This window comes from Cebus imitator, unplaced genomic scaffold (assembly GCF_001604975.1).
Source record: "Cebus imitator isolate Cc_AM_T3 unplaced genomic scaffold, Cebus_imitator-1.0 Scaffold460, whole genome shotgun sequence".
In the NCBI taxonomy this organism is placed as follows: Eukaryota; Metazoa; Chordata; class Mammalia; order Primates; family Cebidae; genus Cebus; species Cebus imitator.
In genome coordinates this window covers 291,468-311,916 of record NW_016107775.1, presented here as the reverse complement: position 1 = coordinate 311,916, position 20,449 = coordinate 291,468, and positions in this window count along the sequence as shown.

Here is a 20,449-nt window from a genome sequence, read left to right as displayed (position 1 = left end):
TGCATTGGGTTAGAACATGCTCCTTTAGCTCAGAGAAGTTTTTTACTATCTATCTTCTGAAGCCTACTTCTGTCAACTTGTCAAACTCATTCTCTGTCCAGTTTTGCTGGTGAGGAGTTGTGATCGTTTGGAGAAGAGGCATCCTGGTTTTCAGCATTTTTAGCCTTTTTGAGCTGTTTTTCCTCATCTTCATATATTTATCTACCTTTGGTCTTTGCTGTTGGTGATCTTCAGATGGAGTGTTTGTATGGTCGTCCTTTTTGTTGATGTTGATGCTAATGTTTCCTTTTGTTAGTTTTCCTTCCAGCAGTCAGGCCCCACTTCTGCAGGTCTGCTGGAATTTGCCTGGGATCCACTCCAGACCCTTTTTGCCTGCGTATCACTAGTGGAGGCTGCAAAACAGCTAAGGTTGCTGTCTGCTCTTGCCTCTGGAAGCTTCATCCCAGAAGGACACCTGCCAGATGCTAGCTGCAGCTCTCCAAATGAGGTGTCTCCCCATAAGGAGGCACAGCATCAGGGACCCAGTTGAGAAGGCAGTCTGTCCCTTAACAGAGCTTGAGTGCTGTGCTGGGAGATCCGCTGCTCCCTTCAGAGCCAGCAGGCAGGTATGTTTAAGTCTGCTGAAGTTGCGCCTACAGTCGCCCCTTCCCCTAGGTGCTCTGTCCCAGGGAGATGGGAGTTTTATCTCTAAGCCCCCAACTGGGGCTTCAGCCAGCACGTTGTAGGGTTCAACTCAGCAGCTTTTTGAATGACAGTTTCTTATAATTTCTTCAATGTTTTAAGAGCTATTTTTTTGGGGGTACAACAATGCTGAAAACAATGCAGGGTTCAGATTAAACAGAAAAGAGATTGTGCTCAGTTGAAAAGAAGACATTCATCTCCAAGGGCATTATTTTCTTTATCTGCAATATTTTGTTTTACAGTTGAAGGGGCTTTAAGTAAGTTCATGAGATTTAAGTATTCTGAGTGGAAAATGCATTTTGTTGAATTTCTTTTCTTATACCTTTTTTTCCAACATGAAATTGTAAAAGGTTTTTAGAATACTGGTGAAACTAGAGAACCAATATAAACAGGCTTGGTCCTATGAGCTATTGCACTGTAAGAAAACTCATTATTTGTTCACACTGGGAATGACTGTGGGAAAATAATGAGTGACATTTGCACTGAACTCTACAAAATGTTAGCCACACAGCTCCAGACATGTATATACAATTGCCTTTTTAATATTTCCTCTTGGATATCTCAAAGACATCACAACTCATCATACCAGAAACCACACTTGTGGTCTCTTGCCTCAAACCTGTTCATCTGATAGTATTCCTTATCTCTGTGAATGGTATCACCCTTTCTCCAGTGAAATGTGGCAGAATAATGTATTAAAAGGTGAAATTGTGTTTTTCTACACATGCTTTGCCATATTAATTTAAAAATAGTGCCCCTCTGTGACACAGTGAGCATCTGTCTGTGTGACTCCAATCCTTAGGTACTTGGCTGAGCCTAGAATCTAGGGCTGGTATTCACAAATATCTTAAGCCACTGACAGAGGGAGGGATTGAGGGAGAAAGCCATTTGAGACCAGGAGAGAGGAGAAAGAGTACCCCAATTAGGAAGGAAGAGAGACGTCTAAGGAGGGTCTCTGCAGGACACCTGTGTGGTGCTTCCACGGCTGTATCCTAGGAGGTGGCTAGCCCTCAGGGAAATGACTATATCAACATTGCATGGTGTCTGTAGGGAGGTTGGATGGAGCCCAGTCAAAAGTTCCCATAACCTGCAAGTAGTAATACTGTAGGACCCAAGGAGATGAAGTGAACAGGAACATGACCAACTCAATGGTGATGTGAGGAGACAACCACTGAACCAGAAGAAGGGCTGTCTGAGACTTCACAGGACCTGGGAAAGAGGCAGAGGAAGGAAGTCTGAGTAGCCTGGAAGGCTGGGTCTTAGAATTGAAGTTCAATTTAAGACAGTTATAAATGTGATGTTTCTCATGCACCCGATAGGTAGGTACCAGTTGGGTGCATGAGAAACACCTGATTGGTAGAGTAAGGCTCATACCCATTACACAGGCAAGCCAGAGTCCTTCTTATCACTTTTATCACCCTCATACCTCATATCAAATATATCATCCAAACTTGTGTATCCTGCTTCCTGAATCCATTGATTTCTTTTCATCTCTACTGATACCATCCTAGTCAAATTTTCCGTAATTTCAAGCCTTACCAACTGTTATTTTTTGTATCAAATTTTATTTCCCTTAATTTTTTATATAAAATGTTTGTATCAAATTTTATTTTCCTTAATTTTTTGTATAAAATTATAATTCCTTTGTTATTATGTTTTTGTCAAAACCCATAGAATGTACAACACCAAGAATGAACGCTAACGTAAATGATGGACTTTTGGTAATAATGATGTGCCAATGTAGAGTCACAGGTTGTAACAAATGGACCACTCTGTGGGGCATGAGGGGTATTAATAATGGGAGAGGCTGTAAATAATGGGGGTAGGAAGTATGTGGGAACTCTCTCTGTACTTTCTGTGCAATATATATATTTTAAAAATACATACATATTTTTAAAACGTATACATGTGATCAGACAAACTCTTGAATGGATTCCCAATATTATTAGAATAAAGGCCAGATTCTTTAACCTGAGCCATAAGTTGTGTACAGACTGCCTGCTGCCTACATTCCAATCCTCCTTTCTCATTCTGCACCCATGTTTTTCAGCTCTAGCAACTGCCAATCCCAGGACCATTCCATAGCTTATTTCTTCTACCTTATTCTACCTTGGGATGTTTATTCCCAAGGATTTCTGCTATTTTGGGTTTCTGGTTCTAGTCCCTGTTTAGTGATTATCTGCCCATTTTCCCTTTCTCAGGAATGTCTTCCCAACCTCTCTGGTTATGCCAACATTTTTACTATTTTATTATATACCTCATGGCATCATGACCTTCTTCAGAGCACCTATTACAGCTGTATTTTATTTTTTTCATGATCATCTGATTCACATATCTTTATTAATAGTCTTGTAAACTCCAGGAAGGCATGGATATTGCAAATCTAGAACTTAGCTCACATCTGTGTTCAGGGTTTCCAAGATCACTATGAGGTTCAGTGATTCATTAGAAAGACAGATTCAGAATAGAAACATTCTCACGTCTGTGATTTATCATGGTGAAAAGATGAAAATCAAAATTAGCTAAGGCAAAAGGTACATCAGCCAAGTTTGGAAAAAAACAAGAGCAAGCTTCCAGGAATCTTCCCCACATGGAGTCCTACAGGATGCACTTAGTTCTTCTTGTGGTGAGATACATGAGCTTCTATCAGGGAAACTCGTTATAGACTTAGTGCTCACAGCCTCTATTGGGCTGGTCACTTAGGCATTGCATTAGTTCATTTTCACACTGTTATAAAGATACTACCTAAGACTGGGTAATTTATGAAGAAAGGAGGTTTAATTGACTCACTATGGCTGGAGAGGCCTCAGGAAACTTACAATCGTGGAAGAAGGTGAAGGGGAAGCAAGGCACATTTTACATGGCATCAGGAGAGAAAGAGTGAGCAAAGGAGAAGTGCCACACTTTAAAGCCATCATATCTCATGAGAACCCACTCACTATTATAATAACAGCATGGGGAAACCACCCCTGTGATCTGATTACCTCCCACCAGTTCCCTCCCTCAATACATGGGGATTATAATTTGAGATGAGATGTGGGTAAGGACATAGAGCCAAACCATATCAGGCATGTGTCTAAATGAGACTCCCAGAAGAGGGTATTCAGCATAAAACACATTGTGTGTACCATTTAGGTACAGTAAGCCACTTTTTCATTTAGAGAAAGTTTTATATCTGTGTGGGGAAATGTTTTTCAGTCATCTTCTTAAATGCCAGGCAAAGACCAACGTTATAAGCAGAATTTTTAAAGGATGGGCACTCAGTGTCCAGGCTGCTATGCTAACTCTTTTCTGCACATTAATATTTGCCCCTTTCTGCAAATATGTATTTGTTGAATGAATAAGTGCATGGAACATCAGTGAAGATTTGCCATACATTAACAAAATACTAAATTAAATTAGCCCTATGAAGCCTTCCCTGATTAATTAGAACTTGCTGTGCTTCTGCCCCCACATCTTTTCTTTTAGTCTCAGTTTACTACTCATGAAGGGCTTTGCTAGATTCAAGACAACAAGTAAGACATTGTCCCTACCCTTGAGGTGTCACCACAATGCTTACATTTAGACCACAGAGTTTTAATTTTACATTTTACTTTTTTGTTGATGATATATCACTTAAAATGTAATTAATGTAAATCCTCTTTTTGAAAATGTGCTATGAGTAAGTAAAATGAGAATTTTGATCCCAGAAATGAATCTTACCTTTCTTGAGGTTTTCACCCATAATGGCAAGAAGATAAAAAAAAAAACACATGATCCCACATTTATTAAGTTTTTAATTTTCACCACTGCATTACAAGGCTGCTATGTCAGGGCTCCCTTGATTTGGCTCTAGAGCCCCATCAAGGCTTGTAGAAAGCTGCTTCTCCCTGCTAAGGGGCAAGATTTTTCTCCCTTTGACGGTCTCTTGTGCCAGTGGCTGTATTAGTCCATTTTCATGCTGCTGATAAAGACATACCTGAGACTGGGCAATTCAATTTACAAATGAAAGATGTCTATGGACTTACAATTCCACATGGCAGGGGAGGACTCACAATCACGGCAGAAGGTGAAAAGCACGTCTCACATGGCGGCAGACAAGAGAAGAGAACTTGTGCAGGGAAAGTCCTATTTCCAAAACCATCAGATCTTGTAAGAATTGCTCACTATCACGAGAAGAGCATGGGAAAACTTCGCCCCCATGATTCAGTCATCTCCCACCATATCCTTCCTACCACATATGGGAATTATGGGAGCTACAAGATGAGATTTGGGTGGGGACACAGACCGAAACCATGTCAGTGGCCAAATACACAGGATTATCTTGTATTGGGGTTGATTCCTCAGCACTGTGAGAAACCTCAAAATAAAATGGTGAAAAGCTGTTAACATCAAACTAGTAAAATTACCTTTAGTGTTTTTTGTGCTCTACAACTGTGAGACTCAAAAGGAATCATGGGCTTGTGTGTAATTCTCTATGGCTTCTCTTCTAACTTGAATCTGCATTTGTCTCAGGATGTCTGTCTAGCTTTGTTAAATTTCTTTAGTTCTTTTCTTTGAATCACTTAAAAGTGTGTGATTACCTGATATGTAGTAATTTTTTAAGTTGTTGTCTGTAAGATTTCCTTTTGTGAGGAAGAAAACAGCATCCATTTTCTCCCTGGCATCTTGTAAAGTCTCAGCCATGTAAGAACCCATTCAGGGCTCCATACTGCAGATCCCCATTATCTATAGCTAGGGACGCTTGACTCTCCCATGTGCTCAGCTTTGTCCTGGGCTCTGGACCAGTTATACCCTTAAGGAAAACTGAAGGATTATGTACGTGTGTAACCGGGTCATGGGATGCAGGGACTTGGTTCCCTCTGCGTCTATGGCCAAAGATGTAACCAGGGGATGGGAGAAGAGCTTTGGGGGCATCCCAAAGATGCTCCCAGTTTCCCCAATCCAGTGTGCCCAGGTTCTTGGCCTGTCTTTGCCACAAGAATGGGGAAAGGGGGCCCTGGAGGTGCGGTGAGCTTACCGTTTGAATGAGTGGTCCCAAAGACTTTTGCAAAGAGCAATTTATTAGGCAGAGAGAGAGAGAGAGGGAGGAAGTGTGAGGGGGGAGAGAGAGAGAGAGCTAGCTCCCATGCTCCCGTTGGAGGGGATCCAAGGGATGAATCTGCACTTCTAGGAGGCAGTGGGATTTTAACCTGGGAGTTATTCCCGACCCATTCATGTTCTTGTCCAATGAGAAGAGTTCTTTCAAACTTCCTCTGGAGTGATTGATCTTTGACTCTGATGCTGGATTGGCTGCTAGGTCTGCAACTAGAGCCCCTTCCTCCCAGAGGATTTCGCGGACTTTTTGAACAAAGAAGCACACCTGGAATTTCTACCTAGCCCACACCCGAGAAAGTCAGACAAAGAACATTAAGTTCCAGCTGGGGGTGTGGATGGAGGCATGGTGCTGGGAAGTTCCTGCCTTTGAAGCCACGCCCCTTGTGGACTCAGTTTTCCTTAACAGAGTCTCTTAGTCCCCACTCTGAACAGGAAAGTCCAACTGGCTGTTGGGACACGGACATTGATCACTTTTTAGTGACTTCCTGCTGAATTGGCGCACTGAAGGGGCCCTGCAGTTGAGGTTTCCTCCAGAGGGAGACTTCCAGGGGTGCAGTTTGATCAAGAGGTCCACAATAGAACTCATGAGCTGAGGACATCCAGGATTCCATTTGCAGGATTATTTGTGGCCTTAAGGCTTTAATTCTAGAAGAAACGAATGTGTCAAGAAGATTAAAGATGAGAGGCCCGAAGGCTAGCAATAATAGAATAGTTATAAACGGGCCTAGGAGAGGGTGGAGCCAGGACAGCTAGTTGTTAAATGAGTTTTGCGGTCCTATTTCTTGAAGCTGATTTGGTCCCTGAGTTCTTTAACTTTGTTTAAGACAATGCCTGATTGGTTTATAAAGTAGCAGCATTGTTTTTCTAGAAAGAGACGGGTTCCTTCTTTCTCTTTGCTGTTTACAGATTCAGGGCCCTTCTATTTTGAAGAGCTATGGCAGCTAAAGAGTTAAGCTGCTTCTGCAGAGAGCATTAGCAGACTTTTCCATGTTGTTATTTAACTCCTGAGATAGCTTATAGTAGCTGAGTAGAAGTAGTAACTTTTCTAATACTGGTACCAAGTTCTCCTATTATTCCATCCCACCCCCCCCAACTATGAAAGGAATAATTGAAGTTTGAGAGTCGGGTTGCAAATAGCAAAGTTAAGAGTGATAGTCCTGTTAATGCCAGGATGTGAGTTAGACTCAGGCTGCGGAGTGGAGGGCCTGTGATTTTCTTTAGGAGGTGTCCAAGGCTTCAGCCAAGTGTGATGAATCCACGGGTCAGTTCCCACCACCTTAACTGCCACTGGAGTAGACAGAATAACAGAAAATAGTCCTTCCCAAGATGGGCTTAGAGAGGGAGAATCTGAGGGGAGAGACTTAAGAAGCACTATGTCTCCAGGGCAGAACACTTGGAAGCTTAAGTGACTCAGGTTAGCTGCTCTTGTTCAGATTGGCACACCTTCTAATACCTGAACTCTGCCTTTCTCCTTAGCCTGGCATTCCTGTAAACAAGATAATAATTTGTTCTCATCAAACTTATAGTCTAGCCAACGAAACAGACAATGGTTGGTAATTTATGAATGGCCTACTATGTGCCAAACACTGTTTTGAGTACTTTTGTCATTCAATTCTGATAACAACCTTGTGTGATAAATGCTATTAATATCCCTGTCTAACAAATATGTGCGACTGGAGGACAGACAGGTTAAGTAACTGGCCCCTGGTTACTACTGTAAGATTTCTAGTTGTGTTAGATTCCTGTGGCTGCTGTATCAAATGACCATAAACTTGGTGGGTTAAAACAACAGGAATTTATACTCTCACAATTGTGGAGGCCAGTAGTTCAAGATCAGTATCACTGGGCTGAAATCAAGGTGTCAGTGGGTCCACTCCCCTTCCAGAGGCTCCCGGGAAGAATCCATTCCTTGCTGCTTCCAGATCCTGGTGGCTGTTGGCATTCCTTGATCCATGGCTGCAACACCTCTATTTCTGTCTCTGTGACACTCTGCCTTTTCCTCTTCTGTGTAAAATCCCCCTTTCTCTCCCTCTTACAAGGATATATGTGATTACATTTAGGGTCCACTCAGCTAATCCTGGATAATCTTCCCATCTCAAGATCCTTGCTTTAATCACATCTACAGAGACCTCCCTCCAATGTTTCTTGCGATTCACAAAAAAATTTTTTTTTCCATTGCAGACAGCTTGGAAGAAAATTTTCAACTCATTGTGCTAGTGCTGGCCCATATTGCGTTTTTCCCTTCTACCTAGGCACAAGGAGGACTGCACTTCCCAGGCCTTTCATGATTAGAAGGAGTCATGTAGCTGTTTCTAGGTAATACAGTGTGAACGGAAGTGAGGAGAATACCTTTGGCAGAGGTCATGTGCAGACACTGTGCCTGTCTGCTCTGGCTTCTTTGGCCATGGTGATTGCCAGTGCTGATATGGAGGAGCCACAGGTAAAAGCATTCTGGATTGCCAGGCTACCACACTGAACGTGGGCCTTGGAGAGTGGACCTTATGGGCAAGGAATAAACTTTTGTTAAATCACTGGAATTTTCCAGTCAATTTGGTGCTGCTGCATACTGAGACCTAACTTCATTAACGCAGCATCTAACAATTAGGTTCCAGAGATAGAATTTAAATCCAAGCAGTCTGACCCTAGAAACAGGCTCCAAAATTACTCATAAAAATAATTAACTGCAATTTAAATATTGTAATTATTGAGAGAATGTATCATAGGATCCAAACTTAGTTCTGGGAGATGCGGGTTGACTTTCCCTCAGAGTCTTAATCTGTGTCTTGAAGGATCCAGGACTGACTAGGTTACAGGTGGTGGAAGTGGTAAGGGCCAGGGCATCCCAAGCAAAGAGACCACTAGTTGCAAATGGCTTCCTGTGGAATAAGTGAAAATAAACAAATGTGGCTGAAAAGGAAAAGCAAGCTGGAGAGCAGTACAAAATAAATCAGAGAAGCAGGAAGGGGTCTCTTGGTACATAGGCCTGCCCTGATGATCTGCTTAGCATACAGGCTTCTTAAAATAGGAGTGTCATCATCCTACCAGGAAATGGTTCTCTGCCAGAAACTGAATGCCATGCGGTCTTATCTACTGAAGTCCTCCTTTTCTCCTGCCCTTTGCTACTCCCTTCTTTTCTTCTTTCCATTTAATTATGTTCCCCACTGAAATTTGCAAGTTGGTTATAAAATTTATATGGAAAGACAAATGAACTAAAATTGCTAAAACAAATTTTTAAAATGCATTCTTAATTTGGAGGACTCTAGTACAGGATTTCAGCACTTCAAGATTTGTTGTAGAAGTATGATATTTGTGAATGGATGGACGTATAGGTAAATGGAACAGGCTAGAGTTCAGAAATATGCCCACACTTATATGGTCAATTGATTTTCTACCATAGTGATGGAACAGAGTAGAGATCAGAAATATGCCACACATATAGGGTCAATTGATTTGCAACCACAGTGTAGAAAGAATAATCTTGTCAACAAATTATGCTGAAACAACTGGATTGCCATACACCAAGGCATGAACTCTAACACATACTTCACACCTTATTCAAAAATGAACTGAAAATAGATGACAGACCTAAATGTAGCACCTAAGACTAACCTTGCAGAAGAAAAGAGGGAAGATATTTGTGACCTTGGATCAAGCAAAGGCTTTCTTAGGTATGGCACAAATGCCACAAAATATAGAACAAATTGTTGAGTTGCACTTTATCAAAATTAAAAAACTTCTCTTCTTCAAAGAAACCATTGAAAGAATAAAAAGACAAGTCAAAGATTGGGATAAATACTTTCATATCACATTTCTAACTAAGGACTTGTATCCAGACTATATAAATAACTTTCAAAATTTGATAATAAGAGACAAACATTTTGCAAAAGATCTGAAGAGGTACTTCACCAAAGAAACTCTGTATATAGCAAATAAGCACATAAACTATGCAAGCAGGAAATGCAAATTATAGCCACAATATAATACCATTAGTAGCCTACTTGGAGAGTCATATATATTTTTAAAAATATGTAATACCAAGTCAGCTTGCAAGGATGTGGACCAAGCAGAATTCTCATACACTACTGGTGGAATTGCCAAATGATATGACCACCTTGAAAAACAGTTTAAAATTTCCTTATAAAGTTGAACATATCCTTACCATACAAGTCAGCAATCCCACCTTGGTATTTTTTTTTTTTTGAAGAATTGTATATGTTTTAGAATCTATGAAACCTGTAACTGTTCCTGGTTCTATACAAAGATCTTTTTTCATCTCGGTGGGAGGAGGTGGAGCCGTTGCTATTTTGATGTTTTCTTTAAAGTGAAATGTAAGGCTTACAGGTGATGATCTTATGCCCTTCCACATGTGGCAGACAGCTTTCATTTTAATGCAAATGATGCTTATATTTCACTACTTCTTCAACTGAGTGTCTCCCTGTATGGACAAAAACTAGTCTTTTAAAAAATATGCAAGCAATTCATGAAAATGTTTTTGTTGTTAAAATTATGTAGTATAAAACCTGAATATCCTTTTCATGCCTTGTTCTCATCCAATTCTATTCTCCAAAGAGAACACTGTTAACCATTTGTTTCTATCTTTCCAAATCTTTCTCTGCATTTGCATGTATGTATACTTGAAACATTTTAAATGGTTGTATTTTCTGTTCATAATCATGCCATGTATACTGCCCTGTAATTTTTTTTATTTATCAGTCTATGTAGAGTATCTTTCCAACCAATACATATAGATCTGCCTCATTCTTTTTAATTCTTAGGTAATTTTCATGGATCTATAATTTAATTAACTGTTTACCAATTGATAAACATTCAGGTTATTTCTAATTTATCCCACTACAAATAATACTATAACATCTACATACAAAAATTTGTTTTGTTACTTAGGTAAATGTTTCTGTGAGATTCTTAAGAGTAGAATTGTAAGAATTCACTTGATGCTGACAAATTGTTCTCTTTGAGTCTGTACCAATTATATTCCCATTAATAATTTCGGTCGAAATTATTACCAGGAGGAGAGTTGTAGGGTCCTAGGTTATACATATGTTTGTTTGAATATATAGATGTGCTAAACCATATTCTCAAGTGATTGCACCAGTTTACATTCTCACCACCAATATGTGAGAGTTTCAGTTGGCCTACAGTCTTGCCAATATTTGGTGTTGTCATTTGCTAAAATTTTTGTAACTATTGTGGGTATGTTGTGGTATCTCACTTTTATTTTAATCTTCAGTTTCCTATTGACTTAAGCGATTAACCACCTTTCCAGATGTTCATTGGCCATTTGGACATCCTTCCTTGTAAAGTTTCTGTTTAAATTTTTTGCCTAATTTAGAAACATACCAGGCTGTCTTATTCTTATTAATTTGTTGGATAAAATCCTGCTGGGATTATATAGGTGTTATATACATTCTCTATTCTATTTGTTATTTTGTCATTGTTTTAATGGTATCGTAGATGGGTTGTGAGATGGGACCGGACTCGGCCCCCCCGCCCCTCCCCGAATTTGATGTTCCCGAGATTCTTGGGCTCCCTGGCTCCAGGAATGGGGAAGAGGCCCTGGTGGCACAGGTGAGCCTACTGGTCAAGTAAATAGCCGACCCAAAGAGTTTTGTAAAGAGCAATTTATTAGGCAGCGAGAGAAACAGAGAGAAGTAGAGAGAAATCCCACGCTGTTGTGGGAGGGGATCCCAGAGAGGCAAATCAATACAGGATTTTAAACTTTAAAATTATTCCTGCCCCTTTCATGTTTTTGTCCAATGAGAGGAGTTCTTTCAAACTTCCTCTGGAGTGATTGATCTTTGACTCGGATCCCAGATTGGTTGCTTGGGCCCACAACAGAGCCACTCCTTCCAGGGCTTTTGGCAGGCTTTCAGAACAAAGAAAGCTCACCTGGAATTTTACCAAGCCCGCACAAGGGAAAGTTAGAAAAAGAACTCTAGGTTCCTGGATGGGAGGTGGATAGAGACATGGAGCTGGGAAGTTCTTGCCTTTGAAACCATGCCCATTGTGGATCTGGAAAGAGAAGTTAACACAGTCCTTCAGTATCTATTAATGAATAGAAGTTTTAAATTTTAATGTAACCCAATTTATCTATATTTTCCTTTGTGGTTAGTGCTATTTTTGCCCCATTTAAGAAACCTTTGCCCACCCTCCGGGTGAACAAAGGTATTTTCTCTGCTATCTTTTATTAATAGAGATTTTATTGTTTTATTTTTTACATTGAGATCCATAATCTACTTGGAGTTAAGAGTATGACATAAGGTAGGAATCAAAATTTATTTTATTCTCCATGAATATCTGATTGAGCCAGCACCATTTGTTGAAAAGTTCATTTTCACCCACTGTTCTGTAGTGTAATTTTTAAAAATAAATCAAGTAACTGGATGTTTCTCAACTCTCAAATCCATGCTGTGGGTTTATTTCTCCATCCTTATGACATGATCACACTTTCTTAATTACTTAGCTGTATAGCAAGTCTTGATATCTTGTAGCGCATGTCCTCAATTTTGTTGTTCAATCTATACTTGGCACTTTGCCTTTTTCATATAAATTTTGGAAAAAGCCTTTAATTTTCCACCAAAAAGTCTTTTTGGAGTTTTCTAACAGCTTTCTGGAGATATAATCCACATATAATAAAGTATACTTTTAAAAGTGTAATTTTATAAGTACTGACATATGTAATAATCTGTGCAACACTCACCAGAATCAGGATAGTGAATATATTCACCACCCAGCACTTTGGTTGTGCCCCTTGATTGTTCCTTCATCCTATTCTTCTCAATGCCCTTATCAGCAGGCAACTGCTGATATTATGGTTTACATAATTTGTTTGTATTTTCTAGAATTTTATATAAATGAAATCATACAGTTTTTACATTTTTCTTGGTCTAACTTCTTTCACTCAGCATACTTATTTAAGATTCATTCATTCATTCTCTTGTTTATCAATAGTTCATTCTGTTTTATTGCAGAATAACACTTCACTGTATGGATTTATTTATTTATCTGTTGATGAACATGTTGGTTGGCTTGTTTTTGGCTATTATACATACAACTGCTAAGAATATTCATGTGCAAGTATTTTATGGACATATGCTTTTATTTTTCTTGAGTAAATTACTCAGAGTGGAAAGATTAGGTCATTAGTATATACATGTTTAACTATTTAGGAATCTGCCCAACTGTTTTCCAAACCATTGAGCATTTTACATGTTAGGCAGAGGGCTGGTATTAGTTATTAATCCCAGGGGAGAACTCTAAAAACATATACTCATTGTATCTTGGTACCAGAGTTGGCAAAGAAAACAGAACACAGTCAAGCCCTGAATAAAACAACACATTACTTACATTGAGAAGTATGTGTTTGTTAGTTTCCCATGACCAGTGGGTACCTCTCAACAGCAGATACAGGGAAATTTTCTTATATGCACCCCTCTTGTGCCACTGTAGAAGGACCCTGTCTCCTCCCCAAAGGAAGACAAATATAGCAAGGGGATTGGCTAGTTGCTATGTGACACACATGCTTAAGCATAACAAAGGATCACACTTTGAGCTTGCAAAAGGGAAAGCCATTCCTACAGAAGAGAATTAAACTAGCATAGGCCTTGTGAGCTCTTTATGTCTTGGTGTCTTGTGTGGTCAAGTGTGAGTCAAAAGGCTTTGTGCATGAGACTACCATTCCCAACATTATATTTCACCAATGGGGTTTAGAACTCTAACTGCTCAGCATCTTCAACTGGAACTTGGCATAGTCAGTATTTTTAATTTTAGACATTCTAATATATGTGAAGTGATTTTAATTTGCATTTTTCTAATGACTAATGATGTTAAGCATCTTTTCATGTGCTTACCTACCATCTGTTTGTCTTTTTTGGTAAAGTGTTTATCCAAATGTTTTTTCCAGAATTTACTGGGTGGTTAATTTTCTTATTGCTGAGTTTTAAGAGTTCTTTGTATATTGTGGATATAAGATCTTATCAGACACATGCTTTGTAGTTATTTCCTCCCTCTTTGTGACTTTGTTTACTTAAGAAAATCTTTGTTTATTTGAGAAAGTGTTTTGCTCTGTCACCCAGGCTGCAATGCAATGGCATGATCGCAGCTTATTGTAGTCTTGACCTCCTGGGCTCAAGTGATCCTTCCACCTCAGTTTGCCTAGTTGCTGGGATAAGAATGTCTTTTCAAGGACATAACTTTTTACTTTCAGTGGAGTCTAATATACCATTTTTTTCTATTATCGATTATGCTTTTGGTTTTGTATCTAAAAAATCTTTGCCCAATCCAAAGTCACCAAGTTTCTTTCTATATTTTCTCCCAGAAGTTTGATAGTTTTCAGTTTTACATTTAAGCCTATGATCCATTTGAAATAATATTTATATATAATATGGGTATGGATCAAAGTTAACTTTTTTCTACAAATGGTTACCCAATTTGTCTATCTTGACATGAATGCCAGATTCTTTTATTACTGCAGCTCTTGAAGAAGTCTGGAGATAATGTAATAGTAGTCCTCAACTTTGTTTCCTTATTTTCAAAGTCATTTTGGTGATTTTAAGCCATTTGCATTTCTGTACTGATTTTAGAGTAAGTTTGTTAATTTCTAGCACAAAAACATGCTGGAATTTTGATCATGATTACGTTGATTTTTATAGATCAATTTAGGGAGAATTGACATTTCAACAAAATTGAGTCTTCTGATCCATAAACATAGTATATTTCTCCATTTATTTATGTATCCTTTAAATTATTTCATCATTTTTATTATGTAAATCTTGCATAGTTTTGACAGATTTATCCCTATATATTTTATATATTTGATGTTATTGTAAATGGTATTGTTTTATTTATAATTTCACTCAGCTTTTACTATTATATGAAAAGATTATTGATTTTTATATTGATCTTTTATCCTGCAACATGATTTAAACACTTATTAGTTGTAATAGGTTTTCTGAGGATGCCCTGGGATTTTCTGCATAGATAATCATATTGTCCATGAATATAAAGAGTTTCACTTCTTCCTTTACAATCTAGATGTCTTGTATTTGTTTTTCTTGCCTTATTGCACTGCCTAGATTCTCTAGTGCACTTTTGAGTAGACGTGATGAAAATGAGCATCATTTCTTTGTTGATGGTGTTAGGAGGAAAGCATTAACTTTTCACTATTAACTGTAATTTTATCTGTAAGTATTTCATAGATGCTCTGCAAGCCTAGAGAAGAGTTTCCTCCTATTCCTAATTTCCTGAGAGATTTTTTTAAAACTCAGCAATAGATACTGGGTTTTGTTAAATTCTTTTGCTATATCTATTAAGATAATTATGTAGATTTTTGTTTTCAATTTGTTAATATGGTGAATTACATTGGTTTTCATTTGTTGAAACTTTGATCAGGATGTTATTAAATCTTTTAAAAAATAAAGATTAATGTCTTTACAGAAAGAAGTTTTCCAATCCATGAATCTTGATAATGTTTTATATTTTCTGTGTAGAGGGCTTGTACATCTTTCTTTTCCTTATTTATTTATTTAGAGCCCTTTAAGAGGAGGTTGCCTACATACATGTTTTAAAACATGTACACATATTTTTGACACTCCTTCCACCAAGTGGTAGGGCTTATGTCTCCTTCCTTTGAATCTAGGTTAACCTTAGTAAGTTGGTTTTAACCAATAGAATGCAGTAGAAGTGATGCTGCATGATTTTGCAGGCTAGGTCAGAAGGGGTCAGATCTCATCATGAATATTTTCTTTTAAGTTTTTGACATGAAATTATCTTTTATTAACTCAGCCTCTACCATGATGCCTAGCACTAGACTCTATAAATACATTTAAAATAATTTTTAAACAGTATCTTTTTTTTTTTTGAGACAGAGTTTGGCTTTTTTGCCAACAAACTCTCCTTTTTTTTGGAGCAAAGTGCTGTGATCTTGGCTCACTGTAACCTCCGCCCGGCAGGTTCAAGTGATCCTCCTGCCTCAGCCTCTGGAGTAGCTGGGATTGCAGGCTGCTGCCACCACGCTTGGCTAATTTCTGTGTTTTTAGTAGAAATGTGGTTTCACCATGTTGACCAGGCTGGTCTTGATCTCCTGACCTCAGGTGATTTGTCTGCCTTAGCCTCCCAAGGTGCTGGGTTTACAGATGTGAGCCACAGCGCCCAGCCAACAGTTTTATTACACCTTTAGGGATGTGATAAGGCTGAAAGTCGTAGGATGAGGTGGGGGTGGGGATGGGTAGGAGAGGGGAATTGGAAGCAAATTCCATGTAGCAAATATTTCCCTTCCAATTCTGCGTATGGGAAAACTAAGGCCTAAAGAAGTAAGTTACTTACCCATGTAAGAGGCAGAGCCAAACCTCAAGACTCCAAGCCATAACATGTTCTTCCTCTTCACTGTGCTTCTTAGAAGCAGGCAGAACATGTCACCAAGGAGTATAGGAATTTCTACATTATGTATTTCTGGAGGACAGGGTAATTAATTTAAATCTCAAAATATGCATGGTATGTTGCGGAATATGACAATCTGTCATCTTTTAAAAAGATAAAACAGGAGACTTCAAAGAAATATCATTCTTACAGCTGCATGTTTTAGACTATCTCTGTAAAATTATCAAGTTACATCCTCTGTTTTGGTAGGAATTTTCAAGATTCACTACATTGTGCCTTATTTCTGATCCACGGAAACAATGAATTCTTCTTTGTGCCATAATTTGCAGGCCGCTGATGTATGCAATTCTAACAATTACTAATTCTCCTTTGGTTGTTGGTATATGCCAAACACTTTGCTTAGCCCTTTGACTCATATATACTTACAGCATTCCAACAATGTAGGGAATATTACATTCTATTCTAGTTCAGGCACCTGAGCCTTAAAGAGGATAAGCAATTTGCCTACATTTTCACGGGTAGAGCAGAGATTCAACAACAGTCTGTTTATCTCCGAGGACTGTGCTTCTAAGCCCTTTGTTTAAGCAAAGGATTTTTTGAAGTTGCCTGTATACTTCATGGTGGTAATATTCGTTGTGAATATGGACAATACCTGATTAGGCTCAAAACTGGTCTAATTCTGAATTCCAAAGTAGTTGAAAGTGGGACCATTCCGTATGAGTTGGATCTCTGATCTCCCTGGATAGAATTCATAATTGCTTCAGAGTGCAATTCTCAGCTGTTCTCCGATTGGCTGGGTTGTCTGCAGTGAGGTATCATACCTATGTGCACATCTGCTCAGCCATCTGTAGTGTAAAATGTTGTCAATCATTCTTACCTCAGGGAAACCACGAGATTTTAGTTTTGGAAAATTACTGTCCTATAGAAGGATAAAACAGGATGCCAGTGGTAAAGATATTTGAACATCATCTCTTACTTTAGATGAATTCCTGGATATGTGGATTGTAGACTTACAATTTTAAAGCACATAAATAATCTCTAAGCCTATAAAAGTTGTTCATTTTATGCCTACTGGATTACTAGGTCATAAACTTTTCTCCTCGGGATAGACTATATTATCAAGTCTAACAGTCAAGGTGTTTCAGACCAAATGAAACTGAAGAGATATAATAAATTGTTCAAGAAAACAAAATACCACATATTCTTGCTTATGTGTGGGAGCTAAACTTTGGGTACGTGTAGACATGAATATGGGAACAGTAGAAACTGGGGACTGCTAGAGGAAGGAAGGAGAAAGGTGGGCAGGGCCTGAAAAACTGTCGAGTACTGTGCTCAGTATCTGGGTGTTAGGATCACTCATGCCCAAAACCTCAGCACTATGCAATATATGCAGGTAACAAACCTGCACACGTATCCCTGAATCTGAATTAAAAGTTCAAAAAAACAAGGGCAAAGAAAAATGATCTGTTCCCTAGAGATGAATATACCGACTGTGGGAATTACACGAGTAAGTCAATGTTGAAAAGTGAAATGTAAGGATTACACTGATATCCATTTCCTGGTCTTAATAGTGTTCTGTAGTAATGTGAATTGATACATTTGGGGGAAACTGAATAAAAGCTTTACAGGATCTCCTTGTATACTTTTTAAAAAAATTTCCTGTGAATCTGTTAGTTCAAAATGAAATGTTTCATATTTTCTTTAAAAAATACAAAACAAATAAATTGTTGAATCCCATTGTTTGGGCAGTCTGTCAATTCTGTTTTTGGTAGTTGTGGTTGCAGGAAGAATGAGGGATGGTGGAAAGGGCTATAATGAACCGTAACCGCGCCAGTAATTCAGCAGTTTCCCGGAAAGGCCACCAGGTCACTGAGATGGTAAGTCCACTAGTTGGTGATTTATTTAAAAAAAACCTGAGAATCTCACATATTCTTTCAGCCCACATCACCTCTACTATTACCAAACCAAGTTACTTTCAAGAACTTTACTTCCTGTATATATCCAATCAACACAGACTGACTTTACAGATTTATTTGAGCCCTGTATCACCTTTGCACAAATGCTGAGAATAAGTGTCCACAGGTGGATTTTGTTTTAACTTCTAGTTATGACTCTAAAAAGCAAAGGAACTGAGCAGAAAAGACCTATGGCTACTTATTCCAGATTTACAGTTTGGGCTTATGGATGTATTTTCATTATTTCCTACTACCTTTGTGGACAGAATTCACAGATTGTAGTTATATAAATGGAAACTGCTTTTGGTGATGTGATGTGACCTTCCTTCTCAAAGCTGGCTCTTTTCCCGTGCTCAACGAATGGGGCTGTCATCTGCCCGGTGGCTTATGCCAGAAATCTAGGAGCTATCCAGATATCATCTGATCTCCCTGGCTATATTTAATCCATCACCGAGTCCTTCTATTTAGTTCCCTTAAGTGGCCTCCCTTGTACCCCCCGCTCTCCTCTCTTATCAGTATTCTCCACACTGTTGCCAGAATAATATTTGCAAAATTATCTGTTCATGTATTAATTAATCTCACATACATTTTTAGTGTCTGTTATGTGTAAGGGATACAGTGGGGAATCAGAAATAGTTCTTCCTTCATGAAAATGTAAAATAAAGAGTGTTGGGCTCCTCCCCTGCCCAAACTTCCCTTAGGTTAACATCTTTACAATGTCCTTCAGAATCAGGTCTCTCTCTACCCCTATAGTCTCACCTTTTGTCAGCATTCATGTTCGCTCTTGTCATCTGTTCTTTAATTACGCCCTCTGCTCCACCACCTCAGGGCCTTTGCATGTGTTGCACTTTTGGACTAGAATGCTTTTAGCCTTTACCACTTCTCATCAACTCTCAGATAGCAGTCAAATGTCTCTTCCTCAGAGAAGCCGTCCAGATTCAACAGATTTAGGTAACATTATTAAATTCTGTGCATCCGTGGCATAATAAATTTTTTTTGTGTGGTTGTCATCACAATTATTATTGGAATTAGTTGATTAATGACTTAAGCTCCATGGGTTCCCCACCAGTTGTTAAGCTTTGTGGGTTTTTTCTCGCCATTTGTATCCCCAGAGGCCAGTAAATTTCCTGGGAAATAAGTGCTTAAAATGATACTTTTAAAATGATTGTTTGAAGTAATGGACAGACTGAGTCTGATAGGCAGGGCCTTCCCTTGTTAATCCAATCTGGGGTTGATGATATATACTGATGATATATTATAACACAGACTCTTCACTGATTATACCTAAGAAGTAATTCCGTCTCCTATGGATATTAGTAAGTTATCCAGCCTCTGGGAGCCTCAGTTTTGGCACCAATGTCATAGGGTTATTGTAAAGATTAACTGGAGCAATGACAAAAACCACTCAGCACAGTGACGGGTATGTGGTAAACTCTCAATAAGTGATAGTCAGATTAATGACAGTAAATCATCATTTAACCTGGCCTCTGTTTATGCTCATGTAGTAACGACACTAGGTCTTTCCTGTTGTCAGGGAGTTATATATAAACCAAGAGTTCTTTGGGGAAAAGGGCTTTAGGAATCCAGTATTTTGGACTTTTCCATTCAGGAGGCTGTTAGCTGTCAGGGCAGAGACTGCTATTGTCCTCCAGAATCCATTCACTCCTTCTGTTATAACAATGGAATTTTTGAGGACATGCACCTGCCCAGAAAAAAAGTCTACATTTACCAACATTTTTTGCACCTAAGTGCATCCATTTGATTAAATTCCAGTTGATGATATAATGTTTGTGGCAGTTCTGGGAATGTTCTTCAAGCCAGCACATACCCGCTGTGCTTTTCCCTTTCCTTCTTCCTTTTAGTTGGAATGCTGGGATGATGACTGGTCCTGAAGCTGACATTTTGGGCCATGAAGTGAGCATGATAATGAAGGCTAGGCAAGGCAGGGCTAAAAGGTAGAGCCTGGGTTCCCAAGGCTTTCTTAGGTTAGAATCCTGCTCTGTGGGGCAGAGCCAGCACACAACTCCGGACTGTTTCCTTCCCAACTTTGACATCAGGGAGAAACAAACTTTTGTCTCGTTCAGGCCACTGTTGTTAAGAAGTTTTATTCACGGCCCAAACTAATCTTAGCCAATACAACTTTTCAGTAAGACATGAAATGAACATGGATCTCTTGCCTTCCTTCCAATTCCTGTGAGGTAATGATTCTGACATCTGTTTTTTGTTTTTTTTTTTTTTCCTCTGAGACTCATGAGCACAATACACTGATCAGTCTATAACTCTGTAGAGGCTGGAAGAATCTTTCTATGCTTTTCTATACACAGACCCCTGTTAGAATCTCA